The sequence below is a fragment of the Camellia sinensis genome, chromosome 3 (assembly GCF_055761805.1).
Source record: "Camellia sinensis isolate YWXY chromosome 3, ASM5576180v1, whole genome shotgun sequence".
In the NCBI taxonomy this organism is placed as follows: domain Eukaryota; kingdom Viridiplantae; phylum Streptophyta; class Magnoliopsida; order Ericales; family Theaceae; genus Camellia; species Camellia sinensis.
The window spans coordinates 204,183,919-204,198,172 of record NC_138963.1 but is presented as its reverse complement, the minus strand read 5'-3'; the positions used below and the strand labels follow the sequence as shown (position 1 = coordinate 204,198,172).

General features: G+C 35.6%; 1 pseudogene; it reads right to left on the bottom strand.

Moving 5' to 3' along the window:
• Positions 1-323: 323 nt before the first annotated feature.
• On the bottom strand, positions 324-3,003 carry LOC114257629 (subtilisin-like protease SBT3 pseudogene; annotated as a pseudogene).
• Between the last annotated feature and the right edge of the window lie 11,251 nt (positions 3,004-14,254).

Here is a 14,254-nt window from a genome sequence, read left to right as displayed (position 1 = left end):
ATATTCAATCCTAATTATTGTAATGCACTTCAAAATTTTATATTATATTTTTTTTTAATTTTCTATGATTATTTAGAATTTAATTTTTTTTAAAAATCCCAAATTAGGCACGACCCAAAACTCAAAAATCCATATTTTTAAGAACAAGTGTAGGGTCTGGTCTTTAGAAACATAGCATAGGTCAACCGGAGCATAGCTAGTTGACGGGTTATAGCCCATGGGTTTTAAATTTTACAGTCGAGTTGGCCCGACCCGACCCATTTGCTGACACTTGCAACCAAGGACAGCTTGGGTTCCAATTGGAAACTCCCATTGACACTGAATTTTGTAGCATTCAAAAGCTGACCACATACAACTTTATTTGCAAGATTTAAATCTTAATTTCTAGGACACCCATGCATGATTACACGTTATAAATTCTCCAAAAAAGTAGCATTTTAAAATGGCAATTATTCCTCAGGACATGCATGCATCCACATTCAGACAACGTTCACCAAAAGTTGATTATCGGCGACACGACAATGGGGCTCCTCACCGTGTGCCCTTCGTTCTCTTCAATCCAAGTTAGTGAACCGAATGTCACTGACCCGTTCTTGTCAGCCATATAACTTATGGTCAGAGAGTAGCTCTGCTTCTCATATGTCTTTCCAAACACTAATGTATCTGGTGAAACACTGACCACAGAAAACGTTGGTGCTATCACATTAGCTGTGTAAGACGTTGCGCCGTCTCCAACATTCGTGACGGTCCTTTCAAATGTTTGAACCACCATCCCTGTTGTGTTTGTGTACAAAGCAATGAAAGATGGGTAATTGAGATCGGAAGAAGTGTTTAAGCAACTATAACTGTTCGATCTTGTTATGGTCAAGATCTGGTTCTTAGTGAAATTCATTGAGCAAAGGAGATTCACATAGTCCTGTGAAGCAGCATCATATATAAGACCCGGATCATTTGCCCTGTTCGGATCAACTTGACCAGATCCCATAGCCAATGGCGTAGCAATTTCGTAACCCAAGCCAATGTCTCGGATTTGATTAAAAGTGTTATCGATTGGGCTTGCTGTGGTCATCATGGCGGAGCGAATGGCAGCTGGACTCCATTCAGGGTGCGCTCCTTTTAGTAGTGCAGCAATGCCAGAAGCATGCGGGCAAGCCATGGATGTCCCGGAGATTGTGACGTAATCACTGGACAAGACAATATTTGAACCAATGGAAGCTGAATATCCATTTGGAATCCAAGATGCTAATACTAGTGTTCCCGGGGCCATCACGTCTGGCTTGAGGATTCCCGGATAGCTCGGCGAAGGACCTCTTGATGTATAGGTAGCAACAGCTGGTGCAGCCTTAGTACCCACAAAGGTTTGTTGAAACTTAATGCTAGCTGTAGGTTGAACAACAGTTTGGGCATAATTGATCAATGTCGGTGCGTCCTTCGGGCTAATTACGACCCCCGGATAAGGGAAAATATTAATCTCGAATATTTGAGGATCATCCGAGATAAAGATAGCTGCAGGCTGATTTGACATAGAAACTTGTTTGATTTGTGTGAAAAACGGCACCATATTATCGCATATGAGGATGGAGAAAGGGGCCTCAGACAATAATTCAGATGAATTGCAAGCGGATATTGTCGTGTTGTAGATAATAGGGTAGTTTTCCACCAAGGCATTGGCAGGGAACATGCTCCATCCAGTGATGGTTAACCCATTTCCCAGAGTCACTGTCCCAGCGAACCAACGATCAATTGAACCAGCTGCGACTGTCAAGACCCATGGAATGCCATTGTGCAACAATCCAAGCTCTGGACCATAATTTCCTGCTGAAGAAGAAACAAGCACTCCATTTTCCATTGCTCCGAATGAAGCTATGGCGATTGGATCCTCATAAAGTGGCGTCTGATCAAAACCCATAGAAATTGATATCACATCGACACCATCAGCAACTGCCTGGTCCATACCAGCAAGAACATCTGAAGCATAGCGAAATTGGTCCCAAATAACCTTATACATGGCAACCCTAGCGCGTGGCGCAACCCCTCTTGCTGTTCCTGCAGCGTAGCCAAAGAATGAAGCACCATCAACATAGTTTCCAGCAGCAGTTGAAGAAGTGTGTGTCCCATGCCCTTCGGTGTCCCTCGTTGAGTTCATGCTGAATGTAATGTTGGGATTTGCAGCCACAACGCCCTTGTTGAACGACCTAGCTCCTATGAGCTTCAAATTACACATTGAAGAATTGAACTCTTGTCCTGCTTCGCAAATTCCTTTCCACCTGCTGGGAATTTCAGTCATCCCATCATCTTTAAAGCTTTCACTCTCTGGCCACACCCCGGTGTCGATGACACCAACAATCACATCTTTGCCATAATTGGAAGCCGGCCATAGTCCGGTGGCAGGATTGAGGGAGAGGAAATCTGTGGTGTGAGTGGTATCAATCGTGGCTTGCCTATCACTATATGATGAAACGAACCCTGGAGAGTTCTTCAGAGACTCAAGCTCATCTTTGGACAGTACTGCACTGAAGCCATGAAATGCATGGCCATAAGTGTAGACAAGGCTTGGTGTGGAATGATGGCCGTTTGATGATGTAGACTCCACAGATTTTATGGAATCAATGATGGAGGAGTACCAATGATGATGGGTAGTGAAAGCCTTGGGCATGAAAGACTTGTCCATGTGGACAATGAATGTGGACCTCTCAGCCGAGGTTGAACTAACATGGAGAGGTAAAAGAAACATTGCAGACAATATCATCAACAGAAGGGGAGACCCGTTTCTTGTCGACCCCATTGTTTTTGTTAGAAGAAAAAACTTATGCTCAGACAACTAGGTATGGAACTTAAATAGGTGCATATTTTACAACTACGAGGTAAGCACAGGATTATGATAATTTATATATTATGAGGATTTACATACCTTGTGCCGGCTTTTATTAAGTTGAATAAAACTTAGGCTTCTCGGTGGAGTCTCTGTTTATTTGTTCCATTGGTAGCTGGCTTCTTTGGAAAGGTTTCATGGTCAACTTGTGAAATTACAAGGATGAGTAAATGTTAAGATGATTAGATTTTTATATCAAATTTATTCACCATTTAACATGGCACTTTAGATATCATCTTTGTATTGTTCTAATATCTGGAAAGTAAGGTTCATTGTATTAATACAATGATCACAAAAAAATTTGAAACAAAAATTTGATCATCGTGTTATTACTCAAATCAAAATTTTCCGTATAGACCTTGGAGGGGGGGGGGAATTATGACATAGAATTTAAATTTTCATTTGAAATTGTATATAAAATGGTATAATGTTTTAAGATGAGTCTTTCTTTCATTTCAAATAGAAAATATAAGAATAATGTGATAATGTTATTTTTATGAAAAGTAAATATTATACAAACTAAGAAAAACAGACATCTACAAAATTTGTTAATTTGTTTGATATACAACATTTTGTAAACTGTTTTAGAAACGAAAAAATCAGCTTTTTATTACAAGCCAAGATCAAAACAGACAGTATTTAGCCAACTTAGCCATTCAATTTTTGTATACCTCTACTATATGCAATGTGTATAAAATGTTCTCAGATTTTTTGTTTTTACTTTTAAATTATTGAACAACCACCCCCCCCCCCCCCAAACAAACAAACAAACAAACAAAAAAATGAATGGCATACATGGGCTGGCCTCTATGAACTTTTAAGCTTAGGCTTCTCCGTAACTGGTAATGTAGTCTGTTAATTGTTCCACTGGCAGCTAGCTTCTTTTGTAGGTTTAAGTAAGTTGCCGTTCACAAAAACTTTTTTAATTTTGAATTAAAAAATTTGGTTAGTAAATTTTTTTTTTTATTTTTGTGAGTAAAAAAATAAAATGATTATGATTTAGATGTGACATTTTATTTTATTGACATTTTTAGACTATTTGGTCTTTTGTGCATTTTTAGTCCCAACTGAAATAGCGAAACTAAGCCTAAATTACAAGGATCAAATGAGTAATAGGAGATTGAAGTTTTTAAAATAAATTTATCATTTATTTTGTGAAACCTTTCGTGTATATTATTAATAAAAAAAATTAGGCCAATTTAATAATTATAGTACATTCAATTTGACAAGTGTATTTTTAAAACTGACCATCTATTTTTTTGGTGACAAATGCAATAAGTTGAGCATGTTATAATTATCGGATTGATTTTTTTTTTATATATGAATAATATACACGAAGAACTTTATAAAATAAACGGTTTAGATAATTGAAATAGGACTCGTAGTCCGCCCTACGAGCCCGGACAGCAATCCAGACTTTATGAAAAGTGAGATTCATTGCACCAATGCAACAACAATTGGCTTTCTTGGTCTTATCATCCCTCCCCTGAACACCTTAACTTAATGCTGGCTTTTCCAAAATTGTTTTCAGATCTTGTTTGATATACAAATCATTTCAAATGGGGACCATTAGAGTCGTCATATTCTTAAGAGTTGTCTTAGAATTAATATGAATGAGTGATTTACCATGAATTATTGGTCAGACCAAAAAAGCAAAACTGTGAATTATTGGGACATGATGCAGCTAGCTAGGCACCCTTATCAAAGGAAATTATTAGGCAAAAATTCACGAAGCACAATAATGCACCCTACCATGCTCAAAGGTGTTAAAGAAGATAAAATATCAAAATGTGCACTTCTATTTGTAGTTAAAAAGAATGTACAATTCATCATCCCATAACATAGACCTACATCCAGGTGCACAAAATATTCAAAAAATCTGAAATCAAACCAACCCAACCTCAATGGGTTCAATTGATTTGGTTTTTTTAATACCTTTATTAGGATCTTAAATCATTAACCTGATAGGATTGAATTAAAAATCCAAACTCTATATATATATTTATGGTTCACATGTTTTCATGTAATTAGATTTGTTAGAAAAGAATAATACTAGAAATCACAAAAAAAATATCATGAAATCTTTCATAAAGATTTATCTTCCTTTGATTAGTATATGATATTTTTTTGTATGTGTAATTTAACGGTGAAAAATCTTTCATGATATTTTTTTTTATGATACCTACCATTACTCGTTAGAAAAACTAAAGGTGAACTTGATTGCACCTCCTCATTTCATATATAAAAGAAAAGTTAATGCTAAATTGTCCAACTCATCTTTCATTTACTCTTCAAGACCGCCAAATACTCATCGTGTATACATTCGGTTATAACTCATATGACTAAACTTTAATGTTGAACGTTCAAAACTTAATTATTCTAAAAAAATTAGTGTAAATTATAAATACACTTCTTAAGATTTGTTTAAAATACAAATTGTTCTCTATTATTTGAAAAATTATAAATGCCCCCTTGTCAAAAAAAATTATTTAACAGCATTAACTAAAAAAATAAAATTCGTAACTGTTTTTTTATACAATAATAAAATTACTTGAATCATAAGTTGAAATAAAATTTTAACGTTATTAAAAATTGTTAATTGATTTGATGGTTTATTAATAAAATAGACTATTTTTTATGAAATTAAAAATTTCAAAGGACGAGATGTAATTTCCATAACCATAAGAAGCAAATCGTATTTTAAACAAACTTCATGAGACGTATTTGTATTTTACACAAAAAAATTATTGTTAATTGAGTCAATTATGATTAATTCGGTCCTAGATCCAAAAACTTATAATCAACCGTGATTGAGTTAGTTCTACACTCAATACTATCTCAAACTTAACTGACTCATGAACACCGTTACATATACCGGTACCTATTGGTCCAAGTACGTGGACAAGTGCCCAAGAAAAACCAGACACACCTCCTCTCTTTTTATTTCTGTATTTGCTCAGTCTCTGATATTAGAAAAATGTTTCGTAAGTCGAAACATGTTGGCCCGAATGGCTCAAATACCCAAAATGATGTCGTTTTGGGCAGCTCTTTTTTATTTTGCCTTCTCTGTTTTCTCTCTGAAACAAACAAAAGAGAAGATAAGAAGGAGAGAAGGAGGAACAGAGAAGAAGAGAATGAGAAGAAAGTACCACTGATGAGACGAAGGCCTCGGCCGCCGACGAAGCCATTGTTGAAGAAACTTGAAAAGATTCGAAAGAAACACAGGTATTGTACGAAAAAATTGGGTTCATCTTTAATGAATCATTTTCCATTGTTTTAATCCATCAGGGACAATATCTTCTAAAAACACCATGAATTTCTCTGTACCTTAAAGCCAACAATTTCTTTTTTTCCCCTCATTTATGGAGTCCCCACAACTTGAACCAAATAAATCCTTACAGGAGACCCAAACCACCCAAAATGTTTCCAACAGATCTCCGATTTACCCAAACTGTTCCATTACTGGGTTTTTTTTTTGCTGAATTTGTTGCTGATGGAAATTCAAATTGTTTAGAGAAACTGAGGAGTTTAAGCAAATAATACAGAGAAGAGAAGAGAAGAGAAAGCTTACTGAGAGAGTGATTGGAGGACTGAAAAATGTAGGGAGATGAGAAAGGTTAGATCTGTGTATACACAGATCTATATATGTGTGTGTATATATATAAGAGAGATAGATAGAGAGAGAGAGAGAGAGAGAGAGAGAGAGAGAGAGAGAGAGAGAGATAGAGAGGGAGAGAGCCACCATCGCTATTCATAAGGAAGAAGAAGAAGAAGACAAAGGCAGAAGATGAGAGAATGAGAAAGAGAAAGAGAGAGAGGTCAGGCCATTCGAGCTACGTAGAGGTCGAGCTACGTAGCAGAATTGCTAATATTATTTCTACTCGGCCATACCCTATTGTCATCGCTATAAATAAGGAATTTAGCTCACAGTAGCAAGGGCATTTTCATTGAAAATGGCTTTATAATATGGCTTTATAAAATCTTATTTTTTTTTACTAAATTTGAGCATTAATTAAGGTAGGACCTAAGGACCTCAGTGTTATTTTTAACGTTTCTAATTGGGTTTATGTTTAATGTCACGTAGTGAATAACATCGTGTATTTAGTTTCTGAAAATCATTTCTGGATGAATGAGAATTCAATGCATATTTTTGGGTTCATGAAAATGGCTTTAGGTGGGTTTCCTACACATTTGTAAAATATGCTTGTTCCACATTGGAAAGACATAAGGATTTAAATGGGTATATAAACTCCAGCTTGCCATACTTTGGATAGGCCCCAATGAGTACCCAAGTTTTGTGGAAGGGTGAGGTTATTGGTAAAGTGAGCTAGACCTATTGGACCCAAAACACACGCGCACAGCGCCGCCATCCGTCTGAGCAAACTTGGGTGCGTGTGTGAAGTTGGGTTGGGCTTGTCTAACCAAATACTTATCTTTTTGGGCCAAAAACATTTATATTTTATTATTTATTTTTGAATTTGAGTTTCAAAATTTAAAATAAATCTGTCCAGTTTTTTCCTCCCCGAATAGGTTCATACGTGTTAAACTCCACCCGAACAGATCTGTTTCTATTCCGAACAGGTTTCTACCTGTTGAAACCTGTTCTGAAAAGCCACATGTTCTTCAATAAATAGCTTGCCATTCCAGCATTTTATTCATTCAATTTTCCCTGAGCATTTCATCTTTCTTCTTCCCTTTCCATCTTTCTGTTTTCTGCATCTGTCTACCATTTAATTTTAGAAAGAAAAAGAAAGAGTCATAGCATAGTTTTGGTTCGCCAGACTTGAGTTTGTAGTGCTGCAAACCAAGTAGTAGTTGTTGCATCCTAGGAAGTAAACGTCATTAAATCTTCAAGCACCAGAACGAGGGTGAAATCTACTTTAAAAAGATTGTATCTAACACAAGCCTCAACTTAGAATTTCTGTAAGAAAATAATTAGGAATTTAATTTATTATTTTTTGGATTATTTATTTATGTTTTGTTGTTTATTTTATTTATACATTTAATTTACACACATACAGCCACTGAGGTGCTAACATTCTTAAAGTAGATTTTGTTTTTATTTTTATTTTTGTGTTAGACAGAAGAATATTTTGTTTCAGGAAATTAAATAATAGTCATATGTTGTTTAATTTCTTAAATAGTAGTAATATACCGTTTAATGATTTCTTTGATAACATAGTAGTCATATACTGTTTATCATTGAAATTTTGTTACAAAATATGTTTTTATATATTTTGTGTGTAAATTAAATTCTGTATAAATTTTTGTGATTGATGCATTTTTATTTCATTAGAAATATGACTACTGAAACAAACAGTATTGAGATTGTTCGTATTCCGACCCCCACACCTGTTGTGCCAGTGATGACTCCAACAATACCGGTAAATCATGGGGAGAAACCAAAAAATTTAATGGAAATGATTTTAAAAGATGGCAACAAAAAATAATGTTTTATCTTACGACATTGAATTTGGCTCGCTTCACTCATGAAAAAGCTTCGACAGTGAACGAGGGAAAAAATGACCAACAAGTAGTTGTCGTAGTCGATGCATGGAAGCATAGTGATTTTTTATGTCGGAATTATATCATCAATAGGTTGGAATATACACTGTACAATGTGTATACTGTCAAAAGCACCGCAAAAGAACTGTAGGAATCTCTAGATCATAAATATAAAATAGAGGATACCATTACAAAGAAATTTGTTGTCGGCCGTTTTCTGAATTTTAAAATGACGGATTCCAATATGGCTATTAGTCAGGTTCAAGATCTCCAATTAATTCTCCATGACATACATGCGGAAATGATGGTTCTCAGTGAATCTTTCCAAGTAGCGGCAATCATTGAAAAATTGCCACCATCCTGGAAAGAATTCAAGAATTATCTAAAGCATAAGCGCAAGGAGATAAAATTTGAGGAACTGATAGTGCGGCTCAGAATTGAGGAGGACAACCGTGGTACCAACAAGAAGTCAGAAAACCATATCATGCAGGCTAAAGCAAATGTTATGGAACATGGATAAGAGTCAAAATTCAACAACAAGAAGCGGAAGCATAATGGCAATGGTCCCGAACAGGGATCCACTAGTAAGATCAACAAAAGGATCAACAACGGGTTCAACAAGAGGTTCAAAAGCAAGTGTTTTGTGTGTGACAAAGATGGACATCGGGCTAAGGATTGTCATGTTCATAAGGATGCAAGGAGTTCGTAAGGATGGAAGGAGTTCGAACAAAAAGCAAGCACAAGCCAACATAGTCGAGGATTTTTATTTTTCCGATGGAGTGGCAGACATCAATCTTGCTGCAGTAGTCTTTGAGGCTAATTTTGTGGGTAATCCCAATGAGTGGTGGGTGGATACTGGAGCAACCCGCTACATCTATGCAGATAAGAAGATGTTCATAACCTATAAAGTGGTGGAAAGTGGGGAACAACTTTTATGGGAAACTCCTCCACATCAACCCTGGAAGGACAAAGAAAGATTGTGCTGAAAATGATCTCGGGGAAAGAACTCACTCTTAATAATGTACTCCATATGCCAGAGATTCGAAAATTTTTTATTTCTGGGTCATTTTTGATCAAGAATGGGTTTAGATTAGTTTTTGAATCTGACAAGGTTGTACTCTCCAAGAGTGGAAAGTATGTGAGGCGAGGTTACATGAGTGATGGGATTTTTAAGCTTAATATATTAACTGTTGTGCCAAATTTAGCTATTAATAATGAGAACACGTCCTCTATTTATATTGCTGAGTCTTCTTTTTAATGGCATGGTAGATTAGGACATGTAAATTTTAATTCTTTGCGTAGACTTATTTCTTTAGAATGTTTGTCAAACTTAGAGTTTGATCCTAATCATAAATGTGAGATTTGTGTTGAGACAAAACTCACTAAGGCATCATTTAATAAAGTAGACAAAAGTACTGAACATCTAAGTTTAATTCACACGGATATCTATGATTTAAAATTTGTTCAAACTAGAGAAGGTAAAAAGTATTTTATTACTTTTATTGATGATTGCACTCGATATTGCTATGTTTATTTATTGACAAGTAAAGATGAAACCTTAGAAGCTTTTAAGCAATATGAGCTTGAGGTTAAAAATCAACTTGGCAAAGCTATTAAGGTAGTGAGGAGTGACAGAGGTGGTGAGTATGATACAGCATTTAAGGAATTTTGTTCTGAACATGGTGTCATTCACCAAACCACTGCACCCTATTCTCCTCAATCAAATGGAGTTGCTGAGAGAAACAATCGAACTCTTAAAGAGATAATGAATGCCATGTTGATTAGTTTAGGGTTACCTCAGAACATGTGAAGGGAGACAATTTTGTTTGCTAACTTTATCCTTAACAGGGTACCCCACAAGAAAATCAATCAAACACCTTATGAAGTATGGAAAGGTCGACGACCTACCTATAATTACCTCAAAGTGTGAGGGTGTTTGGCCAAAGTGGCAGTACCTAGTCCTAAAACAACTAAGATAGAACCAAAAATCGTTGATTGTGTGTTCACTGGTTATGCAAATAATAGTAGTGCATACAAATTCTTACTTCATAGATCTAAAAATCCTAATATACATGTATACACTATTATTGAGTCAAGAAATGCGTCATTTTTCGAACACATTTTTCTTTACAAGGAAACTGAAGAGACAAGTTCAAATAAAAAACTTTTGATACTGCTATGGGTGGCAGTGAATACCAAAATTATAATAAAGCAGATAAACCTAGACGTAGCAAGAGGGTTAGAATCTCTAAATCATTTAGTCTAGATTTTCTGACATACCTGTTCGAAAATGAGCCTTAAAACTTCAAGGAAACAATGTAAAGTCCTGAAGCTCCATTGTGGAAAGAGACTTGAATAGTGAAATTGAATCTATTTTACAAAATCATACTTGGGAACTAGTGGATCTTCCAACAGGATGTAAACCTCTTGGATTTAAGTGGATATTCAAGAGAAAAATGAAAGCAAATGGTTCAATAGATAAATATAAGGCTAGGCTTGTTGTTAAGGGATACAGGCAAAATAAAGGCCTTGATTATTTTGATACCTATTCACCAATGATAAGAGTAATATTTATTCGCATGCTAATAGAGATTGCAGCATTATATAGTCTGGATATACATCAAATGGATGTTAAAACAACATTTTTAAATGGCAAGTTAGATAAGGAAATCTATATGGAACAACTGAAAGGGTTTCAAATTCCTGGCCAAGAGAAAAAGTTTGTAAACTTGTTAAATCTCTTTATGGATTAAAACAAGCTCCGAAACAATGGCATGAAAAGTTTGATCACGCTATGCTTTCGGATGGTTTTAAGATAAACGAATATAACGAATGCGTCTATGTTAGAAACATAAACAAAGGTTGTGTGTAACAACCCCAACTCATAATTAACTATTAAACCATGATTAAGTATGCCTAATAAGTAATTAAGATGAAATCATGAGTTAATTACATGTGCATTGCATTATTTGTGTTTATATTTGTATGTTGAAGGAATATCTGTTTGTGTTTTTGTTTTGCTCTGCGAATTGAAGGCCTCATTGGCATCCGATCACGAAATTGACTTAAAATATGTGTTAGTTGGAATTTTTAGAATATTATGGTAGGTTTAATTGAAATTCGATTCGGAACGAAATAATTAGAATAATTAATGCTCAATTAAGCCTATATAAGGCACTAGTGGACCCTTGTATACATTTTACACTCTCATTTCATCCTTCTTGAGCTACAAACATGTGAGAGAGAGAGACCAAGAGTGAAAGTGAGTTCAACAAGGGAGAAAGAGCGAATTGCTAGGAATTATTGAAGAATTAAAGAGAGTTTAGAAGTTTAAGCCTCTACACTTGTGAATCCAAGGTATAAGGTAAGAATTCAAGCCTTTGGTCTTGCTTTTGAGTTAGTGAGTTCATGAATACAAGAGAATTAAGTTGAAACTGAGCTAGAATGAAGGAGTATAGATCATACCATGCATGCATGTCCAATTTCAACACAATTTGAGTTTAATTTCAAGAAGTCTCTCATACATGTGTCTGTCTTACCTTTATTTTGAGAATTCATCAAGTTTCATGCCATTTTATCTTGCTCGATCATGTTTTGGAAGGTTGAATTCATAATAACTCATGCATGTTCTACATACATATAATTCAAGTTTGATTTTGAGCAAATGACATGCTTTTGGGCCTTGATTTCATGAAATGATCTTGAATTCTTAATGTTTTCAAAGTTTAGACTTGTTTTCTCAAGTTTTGGGGCCCAAGGGTTGATTTTAATGGTTTTGAATTTCAGTTTTGAAACTTGGAAGCAAACCTAGAAATTTCAAAATTCTACTCCTTTGCTCGAGTGACAAAACCTGCATTCAAGTGACCACTCTATATTTTTGCACTTTCGCTCGAGCGACCAAAAGTTGGCTCGAGCATAAAATTCATGCTCCCAAAAGTTTACAAGTTTTGCAGACCGCTCAAGCGACAAGAGTTGTGCTTGAGCGAGGACCTCAGTCTCACGCTCAAGTGAACATCGAGCGTGCATCGAGCGAAAAAATGAAGCAACTAGTACTTTTGCAAAGTTTACAGACCGCTCAAGCGAAGAAAGTTGCGCTCGAGCGAGACCCCTATTTTTAGCAAAAATGACTAAGTGTTTTGAAACTCATTTTGGCATTCCCATTACATCCTAGGCATTCCTACGCCACGAATAAGATATAATAATGAGGATAAGACGTAGAAACACACTAAGAACAAAACGCAATAAGTTAAGTACTATCCGAGTGTGTGTTTCAATCTGTGTATCTATTATGTTTGTGTAGGTCACACGACATCTATTCTGTATCTGTCTGTATCTATTTTGTTAACGCTAATGGATGTGCCACGCATGATTAAGCACGAACTCTGATTTCTACTTATGGCTATGAATCTATTTTTGATATGAACTCTGATTTTCGAATCTGATATGGGACATCATTCAATTAAAACCCTTTACTCTGTTATTATTCACAGAGCCTCCGCTCACTAATTATATTATGTATGTAGGTGATCAGGCACGTGACCAGGCACAATGATGACCGACTGGAGCTTGTTTTGTCGGCCAACCCTTGTGTCTCTCGAGGAGGTTCCGAAAGTCATATGGTCATGTTTTGTGAATGTATAAGACTTGTTTTCTTTTGGTATATGAACAAGTTTTCTGTTTATCTGTACTTTGGGCTAAGTCCCCTTTTGACTTTATTTGTGTAAATAGGTGATGTAAGACTACCATATCTATGACATCACATGTATATATATATATGAGTTTTTGAAAGTTCTGTCCCATTTACGTCAGCACAGCTCAATGGACTATGAATGTTTTTATATATTTGCTTCATCAGCCCCTTAATATGTGATAGGCTGTACAAAGGCCTTTGGTAATCCAAGGATTACTGGCCGGTTATGACGCTAAACCTATAGGGGCAAGTTTGGGTCATGACACTATGTCATTGTTTGTCTTTATGTGGATGACATACTCATTACTGGAAGCAATAATGACATGATTAAATCCACAAAGAAAATGTTGAACAAAAAATTTGACATGAAAGATCTGGGAGTAGTAGATGTAATTCTAGGAATATCAATTACTAGAACATCTGAAGGATATGCTTTATCTCAATCTCATTATGTTGAGAAGATTCTAGAGAAATTTGGAAGGCATTACGACCATCCTGCTAAAACACCTGTTGACATTAGTCTTCATTTGTCAAAAAATACAGGTGCAGCCATATCACAATTAGAGTACTCTCAGATAATCGGAAGCTTGGTGTACTTAATGAATTGCATTAGGCCGGATATAGCCTATGCTGTAAGCAAATTAAGTAGGTACACAAGTAATCTAGAATCAGATCACTGGAAAGCGATAATTAGGATACTTAGGTATTTAAGACATACCTAGAATTATGGCTTACATTATACCAAATATTCAGCAATACTCGAGGGGTACAACAATGCAAATTGGATATTGGATATGAAAGACTCAAAATTCACTAGTAGATACGTCTTCACCTTGGAAGGTGCTACATTCTCTTGGAAATCCTCTAAGCAGACATACATAGCAAGGTCGACAATGGAATTTGAGTTTATCACATTAGATAAAAGAGGAGAAAAAGCAGAATGGCTTCATAATTTCTTAGCAGACATTCCAATGCGGCCTAAAACTGTGCCATCTATATATATTCATTGTGATAGTGAATCAGCAATAGGACGGGCACAGAATCATATCACTACAAAAAATTACACTTTTGCCAACTAAAAATTTAGTCAGTAAAAGTCCATTTTTAGTCAGGCAAAAGTTATCCGCGACTACTTTGCTTGGTCGCCATTTTGGTTCCCAATTGAGGGTCGGCAAAAGTAATTAGCT